This window comes from Cheilinus undulatus, linkage group 7 (assembly GCF_018320785.1).
Source record: "Cheilinus undulatus linkage group 7, ASM1832078v1, whole genome shotgun sequence".
Classification (NCBI taxonomy): Eukaryota; Metazoa; Chordata; class Actinopteri; order Labriformes; family Labridae; genus Cheilinus; species Cheilinus undulatus.
Genome location: NC_054871.1, coordinates 14,151,653 through 14,169,135, shown reverse-complemented (window position 1 = coordinate 14,169,135; position 17,483 = coordinate 14,151,653). Strand labels below are relative to the sequence as shown.

At 39.1% G+C, this 17,483-nt stretch overlaps 1 long non-coding RNA gene across 2 annotated transcripts in view; it reads right to left on the bottom strand.

Annotated features, from left to right (window-relative positions):
- LOC121512229 overlaps positions 1 to 17,483 on the bottom strand; it is a 253,715-nt gene that overhangs the window by 186,362 nt on the left and 49,870 nt on the right. The gene's annotated exons all lie outside the window — the stretch shown is intronic.

Genomic DNA, 17,483 nt, shown 5'->3' with positions numbered 1-17,483 from the left:
GACATGCATTCATGCCATCATTATTAGCAGATGACCATTGTTACTGATACTGAATGAAACTGATGTTAAACCAATGCACCTGTGCATTCCTAACTCCAGTTAAAGATTTAGCCAAAAGCTTGTACAAAAAGATACATGCTAAGTCTGGGTTTAAAGATGACAAAGATAAAGCAGACTTTAATTTCTGACCAGACGGATGCACCATAATGACTGAAAGCACGATTAGCTGATCTAGAGTTAATTCTAGTTGTGTTTAGGAGACATTTATCTGACAGCCTGTTGTGTACTACTCAGCATGTCAGCAACACAGGGGGGGAACTAAGCCATCCATAGATCTAAAAACCATAAGCAGAATTTCACAATCAGGCCTTTTTGGCACATCTACACAGATTGGAATTGTGTAGTGAGTCCACTCTGTAAGTCTGTTCCCCAGGTTGGATACTACATTAAAAAAACAGTAAATATCCCACATCAAGGTGACTATGACTATAACTTTCATGGCTATAACACAAAAATGTATGCACATATTATGACCCAGCTTTAAAAGAAATAATTAGTTAGAAAAAAGGCCAATGATGACATTTTAAACTGAAAGTGTAAAAATTTACTGTGACATGACCTTAAAAAAGACTCAAATTTGCATACCATTCTTGTTAATGTGATTCATCAGAAGTTTAAGGAGAGAAATAAATTACATAAAGTCTTTTTGATGTAACTTACCAATGTCAACATCACTATCTGCTATCAGTTTGTGAATCATCTCTCTGTTCTCCACCTCTCTTTGCCTGTCCGTCTTGTTGATGCAGACAGGGTTTACTTACAATTCCATATGCTGTAAAAATCAATTAATAAATCAATTAAAGCACAAATGAGATCTCTATTGTTGCAGCCTTAATTTCACTAATGTTCGTGCAATATACCCTTTAACGTAGGCGGACTGATACTGTGGCAGTGGGGTTTGCTGTGCAAGACAGTGTGGCTGATATCTGAAAATGCAGATGAAAGGTCCTTGGTCCTCCCAGTGTTACTATACTCTTGTGAGGCCTGGACATAGACTGATGGCTAGAGGCGCCGACTGAACTAGCATTTCTCTTTGGCACATTTTTTGGGTATCGTTTGCAAGACTGTGTGTCCATTGCTGATGAACTCAGAAGAGTGGGGATTGGAAGGGGCAGCTGCCTGATCCGGGAGCAGCAGCTATGCTTTAACGGGAACCTGGTCTGATCCAGCTTACCGCATACTGGGTGCTCAAGACTTGGTGGGCTGGTCCAGACACCAGGAGTAACCATATGAGCCATGGAGGGGGCAGCAGGGAGGATACCTGGAGATGGGGCATGGGCTCGGTGCAGACCTGGATGATGGTTATCAGGAGTCCAGAGCAGTACAGGACCAAGGTTGACACGGCAAAGTGCCGAACCGTCATATACTCCCATACCTGACCTGATGCTGTTGTGTAGCATTGAAGAACATGTTCTCTTCCTTTTTTTAAACATTTGTATGAAACCTCAGTCCCGCCCACATAGACTCATTTTGTTTTTAGTTCCGCTGATGGATTCCTCACAAACTTAATGGATTCTTGGTGACATGGCAGTCCTGGTGTTCTACTTTTAAAAGCCACCTACATTCTGTTGTTTTGGCTCTGCTGCTCGAAAGCTACAAACTTCCTAAATTATCTCTTTTTGTAATAACTTTTATTTTTTCTGACTTCAAGCTCACATGTTGAAACAAATTGTAGAGCTTAACAAAAGCTATGGCTTAAATATTTGATTTAAGGGTTTACACGAGGTGAAAGTCCAAGAATGTGGATTTATTTAGAGTAATGAAATGCCCCACTTTCATGAAAAACGTTCACTAATCAACTTCCTGTGTCACCATTGGCTACTATTCTTATAATTGCATTTATCTTTTTAATTTAATATTTTCTTTAACCCTGGATAGAGCTGAAAAAGAAAATTTGGAATTAGTTTTTGGTGAAAATCAAGTATGCTGAGAGTGGTTCATGGTCAGATCAGACTCAAAAATCCAGCGACACTTTACACATGAAAACATGGTAAAATTTGAGTTTAAAGGCTCATTTCTCACATCTGTTTCAAGGCTGAAAACAGCAGGACTTGGAAGATATCAAACTGACATAATTTCCTTTTTTAAAGGTTTTATTACATGAGAAAAGAAACCCAATTAAGCTGTCTGTGATTTTTTTAAACCTAGAAAATACAGAGACTCTATTGTCCAGATGTATAATCATGGCTAAACATTATCCAAGTCTTTCAGTCTTTTTCATCTTATGGGACTTAAATGAAATTTATCACAAAATTTCTTTTATACTATTCTGCCAACAAAGTGTTTGATTTTTTAGAAAGCTTTTTTGTTGCATTCTTAAATCAATAAAACAGTATTTTAGCTAGTTTAAAGAACACTTGTTTGATCAGACACAGACATGGTTTTTGCAAATTTCCCAAACTTTTCCCTGGATTATTATAAGTAACTAAACTTTCAACCGGATCATTGAGATATAGAGAATAAAAGTTTATCGGCCACTCCTTGGTGACACAGCTCTGTGGCTGAGCCCTCCCTGTGAGACAAAGCCCCAGTCCCAGCAGAAAATTAGCGCATTTGGCTGTCATCGCTTAGCTCGCTTTACAATCCAACCAGCATTCACACAGAGGACCCTGGCCTCTTTTCCCTCCCTCCATCCATCCCCTCCCTCCACCTCCAGCCCTTCGCTTGCTTTCTTTCTTTGAGCAGGAAAGGTGATCCTCTGTATAGCTCAGAGATCAAGACAGGAAGGTGTAAACTGCAGATAAATGTGATCGAGTGTCTCCGCTATCACAAGCCCTCACATCGGAGTGGCTGGCTGGCTGGGTTTACCTCCCCCCCGTCCTCCCCCGCCTCCACACCAACATGGATTAGCTGCCCCCTCTTTGTGCCTCTCAGACAGGTGGAGGAGATGAGGAGATGTTCAGTCGTTCTGGACCTGCAGACCTTTCAGACCTGCTCTTACTGGTAAAACGACACTCAGTGGCTATCATTAACCTCATACAGACCTGTCTGACTCAAGGGTCATTCATGGCCTGCTGGACGATTTAGGCAACAAACCAGAAACAACTAAGTAAGATGAATGGCGACAGGTAATATCAGATTCATGCAAGGAAAACTAAATATTAAAAAAGGAAAGCAATGGCATGTTCGAATCTGGCTAAACAGGCAGCATTCAACACAAAACTGACAGATCCTTGACTTTGTTGGTTTGTTTAACACCTTTAACATTAGCTGTAGTGTCCATGATTCGATTTTCACTCCCCATACAGCTTTATTTTGGTCTCTACCTCCTATAGTGGCTCCCTTATCTTGTAAGACGCTAACTGTGTCTTTGTGCTGATGGTGTTGTGCAACCTTTACACAGAAGTCTGTATTTAGAAGCTGGAAAATTAGATTTCACTGCACCTATGTTCCACACTACTCATTTTTGCTTTAAGCTAGCAGCTTCCAGCTCAGCAGCATATACTTTAAGCAGCAGAGTTGTATTTTGGGTCAAGCCAGCATTTTTCAAGAATAGAGAAGAGACAAAAAATAGACTATATTGTGGCTGTTCTTGGTTATTTTCTTATTTTGAGTCTATTTAAAGTAAAATTCTAAACTGGCAGTCTAACCACACTAAAGGATCAACTTCAACCTGGATGTGTTTTAAATAAACTATAACATTTATTTGTAATCTACTTCAAGATCATTTGACTTCTTTCAAACAGGAGCGTCATAGTTGGTGGTGTCACAGTCAAGGGTGTGACAAAAGATCTCACAAGATTCAAACTTTACAAGATTTCTGGTCAAGGTGAAAACTGTCTTGTGATAACAGGACAGGATTTTGGAGGGAAACTTGTGCTACAGAAGACAGTGCACATTTGTTTGAGGTCTGATGTAGTAGTATTGTCTCCCAGTCAGCATGGAGTTTTTGAGGGTCCACCCCTAGGAAATGTTGAGAATTCAACACTGCATTTCCTGTATTTTGGTGATTATCTATGAATTGTGGTGGAGATTTAGTTAGAAATCCTGTATTATTGATTTTCAATAGAAGATAGTTGGGGCTTATATTATCTTTATAAAGCTTACATCCTGTTAGCTTGAACTTTTTTTTTTAACACTTAAAAAACTAAAGTCTTCCTAGAGTTAACCAAACAAAAGGCAAACATTAAAAAATAACATTGTCAGATTTTACCAAAGGGGATTAAGAGGACTATGTTGATAATGTTGCAAAAGGGGACTTTTAAAATGATTTTTTTCATACACTTCAAGTCTGAAAACCTTAGAAACTGACTGTAGCATGCTAGCTCTATCTGTCCCTCTTCCTGCATCAGTGACTGGTTTAATAGATTTTCAGATTTGTCTGTTTTTTCCATAAACTATCTATTTACTATGTATTAATGTGTTTATAATGCAAACAGAGATGCGTCTCACTGTATGTTGGAGTTTTGCTGCATTGCTTAAATGCTTATTTGTTAATGTCAGATCGCTATTTTTTCTAACATGCAACAAACAGTCTGTTGGATATCAAGGAGCACTGGTTAAGATATGGAAAGATATGCTGACATGAGTATGTATAAACAGAACCTGACTGTTCAGCTGTCACATTGCTGTTACTGTGTGGATGAATACATTCATAATTCTTTTTTTAAACAATTTCACTAACATCTGTGACACTGAGGGCTTCTCTCTGACCCTCCTGACACTGAGGGGGCATGGCTGACAGGCAGACAGACTCAGGATATATAGAGGCAGCGCTGCTGTAAAAATTAATTCCAACATGGACAAACATGCGCAAAAGAATGACTTCAATTGTAAAATTTAGGTTGAAAATGAAGACTTGCTAAAAACACATCTAAGTCAATATGCCCTCTAAAATTTAAGACCTCTCACTGGTAAGGCTTTCTAAGACTCTTTATGGCCCTAAATCTCAAAAATATAACTGAAAACTTTTAAGACTTTTTGACCTTCGTTGTTCTGAAATGTGGGACTTTTGATCAAATTAGAATACATCATTTAAGAGGAAATTAAGAGAATACAAGGCAATTTAAAATTGGAAGAGAAGTTAAAAAACTGGAGAAGTCTGTGAAAGGAGAAGGGATCTTTGAGCCAATGGCATTTGTTGAGCCAGAGTAAAAGCCACCATCATGGCCAATACAGCTACAAGAGTGGCAAATATGGATAAGGAAAGAGCAGCATGTCAGTGGAGTGACTTTTACTACTGTTAGACTGATCTCCCCATGGCATTCTTTCTTGGCTATTCTGTTTCAGAGAAGACTTTTAGGTCAGGAGACAGAGATGGCCAAATAAAGTTTGGACTGTCCTCTTGAAACTATACTGCTCTGTGTCGATGTTTTCTTTATATTTATACGTTTAATAACCCTCTGTAAGATTATCATCTTTCGTCATTTCATTCAGAGCTGGAACGTGAAGCACTCATGAGCACTACATCAGAAAAAATCCTTAGTGGGCCACTAGCAGGTCCATATGTGAGGTATTTATTATTTAAAGTGATCATAAATACTTGTACTCAAGCACCGAAACTGTCAAATCCCATCCATAAATGTACATATGTCTACATATGTCACAAGCTTTTTTTAATAATAAAGGCAGAAGACTAACTCACCTTAGAAATCTTTAAGAGCTTAAGTGTAATATAATTTGCAGGTAGGTGGGGTTAAGTGCAACTTTTAAACAGGTTGTAGGATCTTAGTGTCATATATTTGAAAGGAATTTTAATTTTCATCTTTGAAAGTCAAGCATCAATGGTTTATAAGAGATGGTATTTTCTGATCTGTAAAGGCTGTATGATAATGAATGCTAATTACACATATCTAGAGGAGTTGAAGGTGCAGTTTAGTCAGAAACTGAAAAACCTCTAATTGTGTGCTAAAGAAGGTAATTAGTACAGTTTGGGGAAGGGAAAACACCAAGGGTTCATGCATTTCCCTGCACTTAAACCTTTACTGTTTGGCACTGCAAATGGAAGACACAGGATCTATTCTGATGCTGAATTGGTGTTCACTATTGTGTTAACCTTGAGTTTTCTTTCTGTTTGTCAACTCTAATTGCTATTGAGGTAAAGGCACCAAAATACAGCCATATTCCTAACAGAACACAACTTTAGGTGATTTCCTGACTCTTTCTTTCAGCATCATCATAAGGTTGTTCCAGGAAATGTTTGATACTAAAAAATGCACCAAAACACGGCGGCCTCCTGGTGAGTTTATAAGCTCAAAATTACTCAAAATGCAGATATCTAGGATATCTAGTGACTTTTTTTTGGTTCAGTATACATATGAGAGATAAATTTGTCTGATCATGCAAGGTTCCTTTTAGGAATTAGATTTAGAACTGATTTAAAATTGCTGCCAAAATTACCGCTGATTCTTGTGAGGGTATAACTTTAACTAACTAAAATGCTCTAAATAAAATAGGGGATGTAACATTAAAAAAATTGCCCAAGAGGAAAAAAGATACTTGTAAAAGGATACAGCAGTTACATGCTTGTGTTGACCCGCTAAAAACGCTTCATGCAACAAGTGAATGGTATTGGTTTTGTTGTTTTTTAATTGTCTTTCTCTTAGGAAGGTCGCTAACATTCTGTAATTACATTTGTGACATAGTAAGACTTTGCAGCCACATGAGCTAAATAAAAGACCATATGGACTCTTTTTCCACCAATTTACCTCTTTCAAAAGTACGAGTATATGTCTGAGTATAAACTGCTCTATTGACACCTCTTTTCTTCAACTTTCCTTTTTTTTTTCCCTCCTTCTCCCTCCCACACCCTTCCTTGACAGTTCACGTGTCTGATAAACCATTTATCCCTCCAAGGACGTTTTTCCCATCCGAGCGTCCATCCAGTGAAATTACACACTCAACACATAATGGAATCTGTGCCTATCGTCTCAGCACAGAGAGACCCAGAACCCACATCTGCTCCCGAATACCCCAGACAATAAACAATCCACTCCTCATGTTCAAATCTCATTTTTCGGACAAAGTCTCGACAATAAAAAGAAATAAATTACGCAGCGGCTGAAGGGGCCGCCTTAGCCATCCCAGAGACGTGGGGAAAAGTTTTTCTCAGAGTTTTTTCGCGGCGAGCAGATTCCTCTGAGCTAGCCATTATCTCAGTGAGGAAGTTAATTAAAGTGGCCCAGTCTGAATCAATGGGGGAATTTGCTGCCGCTCGACGGACAGACCGACAGACTGACGGGAAGAACGGAGTGACGGCCATGACACCACTTCAGAAGAAGAGATTAGCCTGGAGACAAAACTCTGGGCTCTGATCAGCCCTACAGTGCCGCTCTCCTCCTGGATTACTCCTCTCCCACCCCTCCCTCATCTCCTTTCTTTCTCTATCTCTCCCTTTCTATCCATCCATCCGCGCCTCCCCCATCCTCCATCCTCCCTAAAGGACTTTAGGAGGCTTGTCTTCAAAGCTCGTCCCCTCCTTCCATCCCTGTAATTCCTCACATCATTACCAACTTTCCAAAACTTAATTTTAGCAATTACACATGCAATTAATTAATAAATGTGCTGTCATTACAGCCCCTTGTGTGATCTGAGCCCTATGAATGGGAGGTTGGAATAAAGTGGTCAAATGAACTGGGAGGGCTTCAGAGAGAGACAGAGGGAGGGAGGGAGGAATAGAGGGAATGAGATTGTTATTAAGGGATTGCAGAGTTAATCGGTTGAGGGGCTGCTGCTCTATCGGAGGCAGAAGTCTGCAGGGAGAGCCAATGAGAGACAGACTGAGAAAGATAGGGGACAGACAGAGAGCAAGACAACAAGACATAAATGAGCGAGAGAAGCAGACACAGAAGAAAGACAGGATGGATATAGAACAGAAGAAAAAGAAAACAAAGGAAAAAGAGAAGAGGAAAAGATTGAAACAAAAGACAATAAGACGAAAGGAAAAGAGAAAGGAGGGCGAGAGCTTTATCGAGCCGGCTCACTTCAGACAGACGGATTATTAATAAGATCAGCCAGTCCTCAGGTCACTATAGAAGCAAGAGGAAGGCAAAAGAGACTCATATCAAACACTCTAGGTCTCGCCTAAATTGTCAAACATTGTCTTGAGAGTGTAATTTTTGAGCCCGAACAGTTTTTACACAAAAGAGATGAAAAAATCACAAAGGACAGTATTATAAAATTGTTTCAATGTTCTATTAAATCTTCAAACAAACAAAATAGAGTCAATCTTGAAAATTTCATAAAACTGCAAAGCTGAATGTCAAAAAGTGATCTAATAATGCAATTCAAAGTTTAAAACAAACACCTAAAGTTAAACATCTTGTTGTCCTGTTTGATCTGAACGTTCAGTGACGACACACAGGCAGCTGACTCATTCGTCACTTCAGTGTGTTGACGGGAATCTCACCTGATCTGAGGAACAGTGTCTGGTTACAGACGTGTGCGTGTGTTTGTTTTTGTTGGTATCAGATGAACAATATGAGAACAAAGTCTATCAGCCAATATTCCTGCTTCATCGAGCTTCACAGAGCAGAGGTGGATAATCACGTCACGTGTCAGACTAATGGAAACCTTTGGCCTTCAAGATAAGTCATTTAGCTGTCCATCATGAGATTTCCATGATGTAAGTGTAACTATAACTGCTCAAAGATGGAAAAAAGTCAACAAAACATCCTGAGGATGTTTCTGAGGGCCACCTTTTCTTGAACTGCAGGCTTAGCTTTCTGAAGTTGATCCTTTTTTTTCATTAGCATACCCAGTATAAAAAACACAAACTACTGCCACAAGGATTAGCAGCCCTTACAGCACTGAATCTGCTTCTATCTTAAAAGAGCAACGTGATAATGAAAAAAATTTGATTTAAAGGCACTAATATGGTTCTCACTTTGTCAAATTCTGCCCTGAAAAATGCAGAATCTTTAAATGACACAAACACACAACAAAAAAGCACAGTTGTGATACATTGGTACCAAGTAAGTCAATGTAATCTGATTAAGGATACCATCCACTGTTGATAAGTAATAATTTCAAAATCACTACTAAAGCCAGGATTTTTTTCCTTTAATCACAAGTACACATAAATTTTGTGTGCAACCAGGGAAAAGTCAAGCCAAGGTCAGACCAAAGATTTGCAGTGCTACAAAATTGTTTTAGACAGTTGCAGCACAGTTAACTGAGCTGCTCAGCTCCAATCAGGCTGCCTGATGGTGTTGCCTGTAATTGAGGTGGTCAAAGGGCCAGTAGCCAGTTTTAAGGCATTGCAAGCAGATAAGTTGGAAATGGATATCTTGTTTTAAAAGGCCATAAATGCCCCCCAAAAAGTAATCAAAATTAGATACTTCTCTAAATAAAATTGTGCTGTGGATTTTGGAAATGCTTAGGCTACATCTGTTTTTATAAATAAATGTTTGTCATGGAAACTTCAGCCAGATAAAGACTCCTGCATCCCCCCTTGGCTTTACTATCAGGACATCTGGTGCTGTATGGGTGCTTTATACATGATAAATTCAATGCTGCAGTGGTTAAATTTGTCTGTAGAAAAATACAACATGACTGAACTGGCAAAGGTTTTTTTCATGAATATGTGCCTTGAAATCATGCGTCAACTCTACAACAGTAATGGCAAGAAAAATGCATGCAGCATATCATGAGAGAGAGTATCTGGGATTGCTTCTGTGTGCCCACACTGGGATGTGTGCATGTCAGTGAATATGCAGTATAGACAGACTGACTACATAGTCACTGAAAATGAAATCATTTTAAATTGAGGGACTGTGAGTTGTTGTTATGGAAAGGATAAAAAAATATATATATCAAAAACACCTGGAATTTATTAAGCCACTTATTTCCAACTTGAACCACAAAGGAATAAACTTAACCATAATCATCAGATGTCAGATCAGATGTTATATTTAAGATTCATCGTAAACTAAGTCTGGGCTCTCCATTCAGAAGCAAAGTCTATACAGAAAATAAAGCAAATCAAACATTTTTATACCAAATACATTGAATATGGCCCTTCAAAAATAAGTCATTAAACATGAACATAAGCCCATCCACTAAACATAAAGTCACAGGCCTGTTGGGGCTTGATAAGTAGCACTTAAAATCTGGAAGATCACATCAGCAATTCCTGAAAAACATCCCAACAGCCAACAGTAGAAATAGGAGAAGGAGGATGCTTTTTCAAGCCATGGTTAAATTAATATGAAAGGAATATGCATTTAAATGCATTATCTCTTTTAATTTTGCAATACCGCAATATAATACCACTACCACAAAGAACAAAAAATACCATATGATATGATATACAGGCCATATTGTCCTAGCCTAATGTATACCCCTTAAATCTGACCCTGGTCCACAGCTGGGCCAGCGGTTAGGTCGCACCCCGTGTATGCAAGCTGCCCAGACTCTAGTGGCTCTTTTGCCGCATGTCAGTCCCCACTCTCCCATCCCTGTTTCCAACTCTGTCCACTGTCAGTGTAATAAAAAGCAAAAAGCCCCAAAATATATTTTAAAAAAAATAATGAATCTGACGCCAACTTGCCAAGGTATTCTGTAGTGCTGCACAGTTCATGTCCTGTCAGACAGCACAAATACACAGAAGAGAGCTGGGAGGAAAACAAGACAGGCGTAGTGATATGGTGAGTGCTAGAGTGAGAACCACACAGTTCTGGCCAGACAAGAAGACAGTTTATGTTACAGCCGGAGAAGCAGGAGAACATACTGAAGTACATAGATGGTAGGAAAATGAAGAAAAGACTTTTGATTGAAGGGTGATATCCTACCAAAGTCAGGCATACTTATGTAAATACATCAATTCTTTATTAGTGCTTGTAAATCGGGACCATGACAGTAGATCAATGAAATGTAAACATACTGAGCATGTGTATTTAAGACTGATTTTAAGTCATAAGAATTGAAAACTCCCCTGTAAGCTTAGCCTAAGGTACAAGGGCATGTTGGTGTAAATGGTTGTAGGCAACAAAAGAGAGAAGAAGTGCAGTATAAAGTGTCCAGGAGCTTATTGAAACCTCTCATGTCAGATAGAGGAGAGGAAAAACAAGATTATAAACAGAAGAGAAACTAAATGAGTCTCCGTGTCTCCTCTCAGCCTCTCTAATCTGCTCTGAGTGCAGGCTGCTCGACTGGGATGAATTAAAGATGAGGGTTAAAACAACACAGCTTCCAGGGTTAAGAGGAGAAGAGAGGAGAAAGAATTAGATCTACAAGGTGGAGTTGGTTATTTCTTTAACAATTTTGTATGTTTTGAAGACTTTGTTGAGGAGAATCCTTCACAAATTACTAAGGGCAGTTATAAATTGTTAGTGTGTCTATTACTCCAATACATTCATTGTAATGCCCTATGGCCATCATACCTTCCAGTATGTATGGGTATGGTCTGCACTCTCCCTTTTCCATCCCAACATGCCTGCCTGTCAAAACAACAACTTTCCCTCTTTTTTAAAGAGAAAAAAGGGTAATTCTGTGAATTAAAATGCTTAAATGACAGTCAATCAGGCTTGTAATTCCGTCTGGTATAATTAGAGGCTGGGAAAACTAATTACAGCGGAGAAACCTAACTCTCCTCTCGCTCCTGCTCCTCTCGCTACTACCGCAACCCTCATCACCGAGATCAGGTGACAGCTATCAAACTCGTTAGGCCGCCACGCACCGCCACACACACAATCACGCACGCACACGCATATGTGTACTGTGTGGTTGAGCGAGCAGCTAGGCCAAACAGAGATAGAGATGAGGAGGAGGAAGATGAAGGGATAAAAAAAAATGGCAGCAGGTAATCACGAAAGAGTGGCGACAACAACAGGTTGTGTTCTTAATCAGCAACGGAGAGAGACAGAGAGGGAGAGATGTACAGTGAGGAGGTAAAACAAGAGGAAGAAGAGAATGTGAATCATAAAGAGGAACGCAGGCCATATAGACTGAAATATAAACTACTTTGCATCAGATGGCTCTCAGCCTGATTACTGCTAGAAGAAGCTGTTTGTAGAAAAAAATGTTTTGATTATGCCCCGCACCAGCTGCATACAGTTTTACCCATCTGAGTGACAGAGCCAGCTGATAATTAGTTATGGCCATAATTAACTGCTTAGTCTGCAGAAGAACTTAATTTTACATAAAGTGTTGAAGGACAAAGTACCAACACACAAAATACACAAAGAAAAGTATAGGCAACAGGATGTAGTAGTCTAGCTTGTGAAAGAAGTATAAAACTGTCCTACTTAATAACAGCACCCTACCAAAAAAGTACCAAGTGCTAAAAAATCATAAGGGCCTGTGAAGCACCACAGACCATTAAGGTCCACTGATAGGACTCAATGGGCTTAAAAGCAATCTCTCTAAAAAAACAATCACGGGTGTCCTTAGTAAGATTAGGACATTCACAAAAGAGACATAAATAAGATCCCATAGTACATATTTTTTGTTAGAACTACAACCCCAACAAACATAGAGGATGATCAGAATCCTTGGTTGGCTGTCCAAGCATGCGTTACAGTTGAATCCAAATAAATACATAAATGAATCAATGAATGAATAAACAAACAAATAAATACATAAATAATGAAAAGTCTGGGGTGAAATCTTGGCTGAATAAAGGTATAGCTGTGTTTATGTTTGCAAGTTATAAAACTATGCAAAAATCTGGTTGGTGACACTACCCGCTCTGCCTGATCTCATCGGATGTTGTGACAGTCCAACGAAGAGTCGCAAGTATCAAAATTGTGTTGTATCACCTGCCTTTAGTAGATTTTTAGTCTGTTTTAAATATGTTTTCAGTCCATGTCTATAGTCCACCTTAAACACTCAGTATGCAAACTCTCTGGCTAGGGGGATCTCACTCACAACAATAACAAAAGATGACAAGTAGAGACTACTTCTGAGGTCAGCCCATCTCCACTGCTGAGGACTCTGTTCAACAAAAAACACACTCCATATTATGTACTCAAAAACAGCAAACCCTCTTCCTCGACTTGAAAATGTCTAGAGGAGCCACAGTGATACAGGAGGGAAATAGAGTACACATTACTTAAGGTAGCTGAGTCAGAGAACCCCGCTGATTGCAGAGAATGATCATGATCCATCAAAAGCACCAAACATAAATGAGATAAAGCAACAAAACAACAGCCTCCAATAGCAGTTACCACTTCGTTATGTAGCAATCTAGGACACAACAACAATAAACATGCCATGCCTTTCATGGCAGTGCCATCATGGTGGCCACCATTAAAAGAAATGCACCTTTACAACTTAGAAAAATAGGAATTTCTCTAGCTTTACCGCAGCCCTCAGGGCTTATGGTAGAACGGCTTGACAGAAGCCTCAGGTCAGTGCAAAACACATGAGCCCTTTTGGAGTTTGCAAAAAACCTTCATGTGAAAGCCAAGTAGGCTTTTATGTGTTTTGCGCTGGAAATTTTTCTGTCTAGCCATTATGCTATAAGCTCAGATCAATGCAGAGCAGCATTGGTGTTTTACCTTCTGGAACTTTGTTCAGTCCTCACACAGAAACTCTAAAGTGCAGTCAGACTGAGCATTGGGTTCTTAGACACCTCTGTGACTAAGTCAGTTCCATTTCCCGTTCCATTTGAGAATTATGGAGGCTACCGTGCTCTTTAGTCTAAGATTTCAATTACAGTATTTTCCGGACTATAAGTCGCTCCGGAGTTTAAGTCGCATCAGTCAAAAAATGCGTCATGAAGAGGCGAAAAAACATGTATAAGTCGCACTGGACTATAAGTTGCATTTATTTAGAAACCGACACACCGTTGTCCATGCTCTGATAGAGAGGCGGTTGCATTGCATGAAGCGGTAACACCAAGAAGGCCTGCCTGCAAAGTCATTTATATTCCTCTCCTTGGTAACTACCAGGGCTTGGAGACGTAACTGCACCGTTGACAAGCTTCTCCCGGCAGCACGTTGTTCAAGCACCCATCTGTGTACTTGTTCCTCCAGCTCTGGCCATCTTCCTTACAGCCCGTGATTAGCTTTCTTTGTTTTCTTCATTGCAATAAGAGTAACCTCTGCTTTTTGCCAGTCCCTCACAAGTTTCTCACTCACTCTAAACTTTCTTTCTGCTGCTTGATTACCGCTTTCGTTCATTTTTTCAGTGGTACAGGAGCAGCATATAGTTGTCACCATGGTTGTCACAAGCCTAGAGCGCCCTCTCCCGGCTGTAGACAGTAATGTTTCCTCCTTGTGCATGTCAGTCAGTATGAATTAACATTAAAAAACATGTTAAATTATATATATTTTGATATATAAGTCGCACCTGACTATAAGTCACAGGACCCGCCAAACTATGAAAAAAAGTGCGACTTATAGTCCGGAAAATATGGTAGATAGTTGTCCCAGACCATTAACAATGCTTTTATCTTTCTAACTCACTTAGGATTTAGCGAGTGAAAAAGAATCTGTTTACTTTGACTAAGGCATGCCATTATATGCTTCTTAACAATAAATAATGTGGTTTTACACAAGATTAAAGGATTTGTAAACTGATTCAATCCATGCATTCTAATTTGATAGAGATACAGCACACCATAGGGAAGGTCCATTTCATCAAAGAAGTTTTCAAGTAACTTAGTCTGAAGGGTGAAAAGCAAGTAATTCAACTGTTTTTATCTGTACATTTGGCTGATAAGATTGCAGTCCTATTTTGTCTACAGAAATGACATTGACTACACTTCCTAGCAGTTGAACCTGCAGGCCTACAGCTGCAGTAAGCTGATACTCACTGCTGTTGCAGGTTATCAGAGGCCTGTTACATTAATCGCTCTGTAACATTTAGCCACTCTTACTTCCCTGCCATGGCACAGTAATGACCAGGTATCGCAAAGAAAACAAACTCTTTACAGCAAAACCAACTGTCTAATGGCAGGTTCTTAAACTACAGGTCAGGACCTAAAATTGTCTGCTATAGTTTGATGAGGACACTGTCAAGCTGTCAACTGATACAGGAGCTGTTTTCACTTTTCTATGTTTGAAAAAAAATCCTCAGTTATACTTTAAAGCAGTTAAACATATCAGTGTTTTGTAGTCCAAGCTAAAACCAGAGACCATCTAATAACTCAGAGAAGTTAACATTATTAGAGTAAAGGTTCCCTCTCTCTGTTGAATCTTAATTACCTGTTAACCCTCCATGTGTCATCGGTGAGAAACCGGCTAAATGTCACTGCACATACCCTCCAAACCAGGTTGTGAAGGTGGGTGGGGGGCCTGTTTCCAGGACGACCAGGGTCTCATTTTTCGCCAGCGGCCCATTCCCAACCTGTTACCAAATGAGCCGGAGCAACAGCACCGAAGCTTCAAAGAGCAGCAGCCACAGAGCCGCCACGGGGGCCGCTAATGTCAAGAAACCCAATACTGCAGCTCGAGCTGGAAGATTTCAGTAAGAGCTACAGATAGAGAGACACACAACTTGTCTAATGTGCTATTTAGAGAAAATAAAGAAGATTCTGTGCTCTTCACATCTATCCTATTTTCTATCTTCAATCAAACTGATTTCTTCAACTTCCACTGATGGAAGCACGTCTAATTCACGTTTCACTTTCTGGGACTTTTCAAAACTTTGCGTAAAATTCACTTGATAGTTGCATGGAAACATTCAGTAACAAGTCGCTCTCTCACTTCTTCTTCATCTACCTGCATTTCTTGCTGTTTTTTCCCCCCTCTCTCTCATTTTCCTTCATGCCTGGAGGTCGCACAGCTTCAAAGTTTATTTCCCTCCATGTTAACTTCTGGTTGAATCCTTGAAATGAAGAGAGGATAGAAGAGGAGAAGAGAAGAGAAGGATACTTCAGAGCATAGGAAGAAAGAAAAGGTGCAGGTACATGATGTACACAGAACCACAAATTCTGGGATTTCAGGTAATTTTTCAATCATGACTCAGGTTTTTTTTTTTTTTTTTTTTTTTTTTTTTACTAAAACATGGTTCTTAAAAATGTGAGAAGTGTGAGACCATAAATGCAAGAAACATGGATGCATAAAGTTTTAAAAGAAAGTATTATAATCACAGGTATTTAGCCGGTATCACTCTTTTGTTATACAGTACATAACATTCCTGCTCAAACAATGGATCAAATCTTTGTAATTTATCATGATGTATGACTTTTATTTCTTCTGTGGTCTTTTTAATCTGACTTTAATATTGCACACTTCACAGAAGGAACTACCCCACCCTTCTACAAGTAAATCTCCACATTAGTCTTTGATGAAAAGCTGCATTTAATGCCATTGCCACTGTGGTTTTTTTTATGGGCACAAAAGTAATAAAACTTTCAGTCTTTACCCATCTGTGTGCAGCTGAGGGAGCGGTGTTGTGAGGGTAGCCTTAAATTATCTACCTACAAACATGCATAATTGTATGTAATTGGTAACATGTAGCAGGAAGTCTTTTATGTATTGTGGTATTTAAAGGGCTTTTTATCCAGAGAGCACTGTATTTTACAAGGTTCAATACACACTATGTCAAAAACATTGTGTCTGTGAATAGATATGTCAGCAACATAAAGACACCTGGATCTCATAGTTATATGCCTCTTGTAGTCTTTGTTTCTATCTGATTACATAAAAAAGAGGTTACAAATTAAAGGCAAAACAAACAGATGTGGACAAACCCCAATCATCAACCTCCAGGGCTGGAAATGAAGCCAATTCAGCAGTGCCAAAAAAACTGTAGTACCTCCAGTGGCCACTTGAGGGTGGTCCAAAAAGGGTTGATTTCTATTAGGCCCTATATCAAAATGGCCAACTAGCAGAAATAAACATGAGCAGCATGGCAAAAAGTAGTTTTCAGTCTTATTAGCTTAATTTTCTGCTTATGAAAATGTACAGGGATACATTTCTGGACTTCTTAGGGCTTTCTGGACTCAGTTACTTGACTCAACAACTTGGCTTTATTTTTATTATTGATGTCTTAATAGGATTTCTTTTCAGCAAGACACATGGCTTGTCCTCACGTTATTATACTGAATCATTATTCAAAAACTATATTCTCAAGCTTTTTCAGTAAGTAATAGATTTCTTTTGTGATTACACTAGCAAAAATTAGCAGGTAATGTCTGTACTCATAGTGCATTGCTAAGCAACTTTTGGTTTCTTTTCAGTGGTATAGAAAACTACCAGTCCTTGTAATGAGAAAACCATTTATACTGCATAGTTTAGATCATTTTCTATTTGTTTGTATAATTTCATCATATTACCATATTGTTCCTACTACAAGAAGATTTGGGACAACACTTACAAAAAGCAACCTGCTGTAACCATTTTGCATACTTCAAACCAGGATGGTCTATAATGACGGGCACAGGGAACACAAAAACAAACTGTTTTTAAAACACATGTATTGAAATTTATAGATCTGGTAAAACTTAAAACTGAAATTATCAAATTTAAGGCAAGAAATAATTCACTTCCAGGCAACGTTCAAAAAATGCTTTGTAACAGGGAAGGGGGTTATAA